Below are 6,417 nucleotides of genomic sequence, written 5' to 3'. Positions count from 1 at the left end.
GCTGACCCCAATTGTTTTGGGATGAAGGCGTAGTTGTTGTTGTTTGTTGTTGTTGTTTGTTGTTCATTGATGTGTGGCATCTGGCAGTAAAAAACCATATCTAGCGCTGTCACGGGCTGGGAAGCGAAGGCTCCCGTGACGTAGCTTCGGACAATCACACACACCGAAGGCAGGCCTTTTAAGCGCACAAGCAACGCACAACACACTCGCATGAGCGAAAGCAAGAGTACGTGTATGCACAAGGACAAAGAGAGAGAGATGCAAAAAGCTTCTTTATAGATACTTGAAAGCAAAGTACATCAAGAGGGGAAGAGAGGGTCCGAATACACGGGGTTCTTAGGTCGTAAGGCCTTGTGGGGCACTCTAGAGTGCCAAAGATTCTGCGGTGTGGATGATGTGTACTGTATGTTCCTTGGTAGCCTGGACAACTTGAGCGCCCTCATAAGGCAGTACGGGCTGTCCAAGTCCACCAACGAGGCACTTTTGGTGATCGAGGCCTACCGCACCCTGCGTGACCGTGGGCCCTACCCTGCGGACCAGGTGGTCAAGGACCTAGTGGGACACTTCGCCTTTGTTACCTTCGACCGCAAGTCAGGCACCGTCTTTGCTGCTTTGGTAAGGATGATATCAATGACGTGTTTATTCCAACAAAAAGAAAAGCATATCAATGGTGCTAATGAGCTGTGTGAGCCCTGAATGATACTGCTTCTGCAGTAAGAATGGTTGACCATCACGTGACTATCAATTAATGCTGCGTGGTTAGGGTAACAATGAACCATGATTGCTGCTTTTGCAAGCGTGGTATCAATGAACCGTGAACATATATAGTCATCACGTGAAGTGAGAAGTTTTGCTTTCCTGGTTTTTTAATATTCATATGGGGTGGGCCAAAGTTAGGGGTATCCAACAGGTCGGATCTGGTTCAGGTGGTGTAGGTGAGTGTAACTTAGATCTGGCTTTGAGGTGCTGTTATCAGGTTGGCTATAAGAAAAATTGTACCCGAATCCTATAAAAACTGCATGAACCAGACCTGATTCATATCTAATAAAATATTGTTTTTTTATCTTTTTTACATTGAAAAATCATGGATCTTAATTGTAATTAGGGTCAGACCCAAGGCTGATACAAGATTTCACAAACCACACTCGTCTTCATATACTAATCCAATATTTTGGGTCCGACCCAGATTCTAATCGAACCTTTGTTTCTTTTATTCACCGCACCCTGACCTTATAAGGTTTGCTACGGTCGGGTCTGGGTCAAACCTGACCCATTGACACCCTTAGCCAAAGTTAACAAATATTACATATGTGGGTTGCTTTTGGAACCAGGGTTCGGATGGTGGGGTGAAACTCTACTGGGGCATCGCTGCAGATGGTTCTGTGGTGATATCAGACAATGTGGACGTGGTCAAGACAAGCTGCGGCAAGTCCTTTGCTCCTTTCCCAGCAGGTATATATATGCCGCCATCACACAGTGACACCGAATTGATAGCTCTTGGTAACTATGAAGATAAAGTAACCTCGTGTGTGTATGTGTTGTGGTTAATTAGGTTGCATGTTCCACAACGTTGGTGGGTTGCAGAGCTTCGAGCACCCAATGAACAAGCTCAAAGCCATGCCCAGGGTGGATAGCTAGGGTGCCATATGTGGGGCCAGCTTCAAAGTCGACGTGTATTCGAAGATCAACAACATGCCACGTGTTGGGAGTGAGGCCAACTGGGCCCCTTGGTCACAGTGAGATGAGAATGAGGGCTCCTCCCAGCGTGGGTAGCATCATTCAACTTGATGAGTTATGGAACCTGATTCAGAGTATTTGCCCTTACAGGAGGGGGGTTTGAGAGTTCCTCCCAGCGTAGGTAGCATAGTTTTTGCCCTTACAGGAGGGGGGTTTGGGGGCTCTTCCCAGCATGGGTAGCATCATTCAATTTGATGAGATGTGGAGCCTGATTCATAGTTTTTGCACTTACAGAAGGGGGGTTTGGGGGCTAGCTCCTCCCAGTGTGAGTAGCATAGTTTTTTCCCTTACAGGAGGAGGGTATGGGGGCTCTTCCCAGCATGGGTAGCATCATTCAACTTGATGCACTGCAGGATTATCCGAGAAAGAAATCCCCCCTGGAGAAGGCCATGAACATCAACCCTCTCTCTCTTCCTTCTCTTTCTACTTCTGTGCACATCTAGCAGACAATCCTACATTGCTCCATCAAGCATCGACTGACCTGCACACTGACTGTAGCATGGTTCAACTTGATGAGTTGTGGAGCCTGATTCAGAGATTTTTCCCTTACATGAGGGGGGTTTAGGGGCTTCCCTCAGCGCAATAAAGTGTTTTGTTTAATCATGATGCTCATGTTTCCTTCGGTTGTTTCTTGCTAAAGGTTTTTGTAACACCCTTTCTCACAATTTTTCTATTTTTTTTTCTGGTTTGAAGATGGTGACTTCTGAAAGTTACCGTTCAATTTCAAGAAATGAACCTGTTACAGAACCTGAAATTCTGTAACCAATTCCGGTTTTTAACAGATTTGAAATATCAAATGAGTTTATAAAGTTATAAAAAATTCCAAATATAAACTAGCCAAGTAAAGAAAGAAAATCTTTTTTACAGATTTGAAAAATGATCTCCCGTTGGGGAGATATGACTCTTGCAAAATGAACAAAAAACCTGAGTAACTCAAACGATATAGAGTGTGACAGGGTCTTGGTTATTGACAAAAAATAGGTACGAAATGACCCTAAAAATTTGTGAAAATTGGCAGAAATAAACTAGACTCAATAACGAAGATGCCGCTTTTTATGGATAAAAAATTTGATCTCTGGTTAGGGAGATACGCCCCCGACAAGTTGGTCTTAATTCAAATAGCGATTTACGCGTGACGACTTACTGAATAACACTACATATAGTGATTTGTAGTGTGTTTCATGAGTCACTAAAGTGATTTATGGTGTTGTTCAGTAAATCATTATGTGTAAATCGCTATTGTGACTTATAGTATTTTCACTAAATCGCTGTGCGATTTACGGCGTAAATCGCTACCTGAATTAGGACCAACTTGTCGGGGGCATATCTCCCTAACCGGAGATCGGATTTCAAATCCGTAAAAAACGGTGTCTTTCTTATTGAGTCTAATTCATTCCTGTCAATCTTTAGCAATTTTTATGGTCATTTGTTTTCCCATTTTGATTAAAAAGTAGACCCCTATTATTCTGCATTATTTAAGTTGTACATATTTTTAGTTCATTTTGCGAGAGTCATATCTCCCCAATGAAATATCATTTTCCAAATCTGTAAAAAGGATTTTCTTTTTTTATGTGTCTAGTTTATATCTGAAAATTTTTATAACTGTTTATACATATTTGATATTTTAAATTTGTTAAAATTCAGGACTGGTTACAAATTAATCTTATTTAACCATGATTAAACAAAATAGTTTCAGTTTTTTATATATTTGAAATATCAAATAAATATATAAATTTATAAAAAATTTCATATATAAACTATACAAATGAAGCAAAAAAATCTTTTTTACAGATTTGAAAAATGATCTCCCGTTGGAGAGATATGACTCTTGCAAAATGAACTAAAAACATGAGTAACTCAAACGATATAGAGTGTAATAGGGTCATTCTAATCTAAGCATAAAGTAAACTTCTCATTAATTGATTTATTACAATATTTGAATTGATACAACAATTGAAAAAGAAATAACAAAAATAGAAAATCCTGCAAAATGAGCAAACTTGTTAGAAATAAGTGTAGGCTTTTATGGATTTTTCCTCAATTATTGAAAAATTGAAGAATACATCCAAAATTAGCCTTTCATGTCTCAGAGATAAAGAAAATTAAACAAAATAAACATATATAATGCATGATTTTGTGAAAGCATTTGAAAGATCATTTTTAGAAAGATGGGAGTCTTAAACAATCGAAGTTTAGCTTAAAATGAATTCATGGACTCACAGCTCAGCAAGACAGCACTCCCTTTTTACAAAATATCAAAATCATTTCTGAAACTAGAGTTATAATCAAAACATCAAAGCATTAATTTCAGAAACAGAAAATTGGATTTTAACAAACTGGTTTCAGTAAACTGGATGTTGTAGAGGCTAAACAAATCTGATTTCTCTCAAATTTGAAGGAGAAGTTGCTTAACTCAATCAAGAAACTAACGCAATTTAAAGAATTGAAAAATCAATTTTGGTTTGAAAATGGCGACTTCGAGAAGTCACTATTTCCAAACAAAAAATGAACCTGTTACAGAATTTAAAATTCTGTAATCAGTCTCAGTTTTTAATAAATTTTAAATATCAAATGAGCATAGAAAGTTATAAAATTTTCCAGATATAAACTAGACACATAGAGGAAAAAAACCCTTTTTACGGATTTGAAAAATGATCTTTCGTTTGGGAGATATGACTCTTACAAAATAAACTAAAAACTGTGTCATTCAAATAAGGCAAACTGATAGGGATCTAGTTTTTTATCCAAATGGAGTATGAAATGACCATATAAATCACTGAAAATTTACAAGAATAAACTATACTTCATAACAAAGACACCACTTTTTACGGATTTGAAATCCGATCTTTGGTTAGGGAGATATGGCCCTGACAAGTTGGTCCTAATTTTGGTAGCGATATACAGCGATTTGTATCGCAAATCGCTGTAGTGTTTAGCAGAAAACACTACAAATCGCTATAGCGAGGTCCAACAACACTATAAATCAATGTGGGTCTCGTTAGAGACCCGAAAAACTATAAATCGTAGTTAAAAGTCTGGACAACACTATAAATCGTTGTAGGGGTCGTTGGAGACCCGAAAATACTATAAATCGTAGTTAAAAGACCAGACAACATTATAAATTGTTGTAGGGGTCGTTGGAGACCCAAAAATACTACAAATCGTAGTTAAAAGATCGGACAACATTATAAATCGTTGTAGGGGTCGTTGGAGACCCGAAAATACTATAAATCGTAGTTAAAAGACTGAATAATATTATAAATCGTTGTAGGGGTCGTTGGAGACCCAAAAATACTACAAATCATAGTTAAAAGACCGGACAACACTATAAATCGTTGTAGGGGTCGTTGGAGACCCGAAAATACTACAAAACATTGTTAAAAGACCGGATAACACTATAAATCATTGTAGGGGTCGTTGGAGACCCGAAAACACTACAAATCGTAGTAGGGACACATTAGAGACCCCAAAAAATCATAACAATGATTTGCTGAAGAATATTGTCAATCAAATAGCGATTTGTTGAAGGAAGGCTACAACAGTCATGATATGAGGGCCAAAATTAGAACATTTACAAAATCTGGATACAGGGTTCTGGTATTAAATCAAAATAAAATAGCAATTCATTATGAAAAATTCTAAAAATTTACAAAAATGACCTAGACACATAAACGAAGATAACTCGTTTTACGAAATTGAAAAATGATTTCTTATTAGGGAAATAACATTCTGACAAAATGGATCAAAATCTGAGCCGTTAAAATTACACATGGTGACAGAGTTGTGGTTTTTTACCCAAAACTGGTATGAAAATATCATATAAATCACTAAAATTTGATATGGATAAACTAGATTCAATTTAGAAAATAACCTTTTTTACAGATTGAAAAGATCACCTCTGGTTAGGGAGAAATCACTCTCGCAAGTTGATCCTGATTCTGCTAAAATCCTGACGGTGCAAAATAACAGGTTCTGAACCTCGATTTTTTAAGTAAGCCAAACAAACTCAGAATTATCTGATTTTTGGTGGAGAGCATAAAAACATATGAATGAAGTTGCAGTAAAAAATTCAGATTGAAATAAGCTCCAATTACATACAAATCGATGGATTTAAAATACACCATAATTGAAAGTACAATCTAAAAAGCAACTGAAAATGATAAGAGCCAACTGCACATTGAAAAAGAAATAACAGGTTCCAATGAATCCGAGAAACATCTTTGTATTCTCCTATACATATAAACTCTTCAAGTTGAACGATGCTACAGTCAGTGTGCAGGTCAGTCAGTGTTTGATGAAGCAATGTAGGATCGTCTGTTGGATGTGCACAGAAGTAGAGAGAGAAGGGAGAGAGAGTGAGAGGGTTGATGTTCATGGCTTTCTCCAGGGAGAACTCTTTGCCTCCCTTGATTTCTTCTCTAGAGAGAGAGAGAGAGGGTTTTACAGTGTTTTACGGAGAAAGAAGAAGAAGACTTTGAAGAGTCAACATCATCCTCGACTTTTTGGATGGAGGACATGTTTGTCCTTTTTTTGAACGGAGAAAGAAGAAGAAGACTTTGAAGAGTCAACATCATCCTCGACTTTCTGGATGGAGGACATGTTTGTCCTTTTTTTGAACTGTTTGTTTTTTCTTTTTTGAATGAAGGGCATTTTTGTCATTTTCTCAAACCATCACTTTAT

At 37.6% G+C, this 6,417-nt stretch overlaps 1 pseudogene; it reads left to right on the top strand.

The window, feature by feature from the left end:
• The first annotated feature begins 210 nt into the window (after positions 1-210).
• On the top strand, positions 211-1,740 carry LOC149813247 (uncharacterized; annotated as a pseudogene).
• Positions 1,741-6,417: the final 4,677 nt, after the last annotated feature.

This window comes from Nuphar pumila, chromosome 16, assembly GCF_984573655.1.
Source record: "Nuphar pumila chromosome 16, dmNupPumi1.hap1.1, whole genome shotgun sequence".
Lineage (NCBI taxonomy): Eukaryota > Viridiplantae > Streptophyta > Magnoliopsida > Nymphaeales > Nymphaeaceae > Nuphar > Nuphar pumila.
The sequence above is the reverse complement of the archived record's forward strand: the minus strand, read 5'-3'. Positions and strand labels throughout refer to the sequence as shown.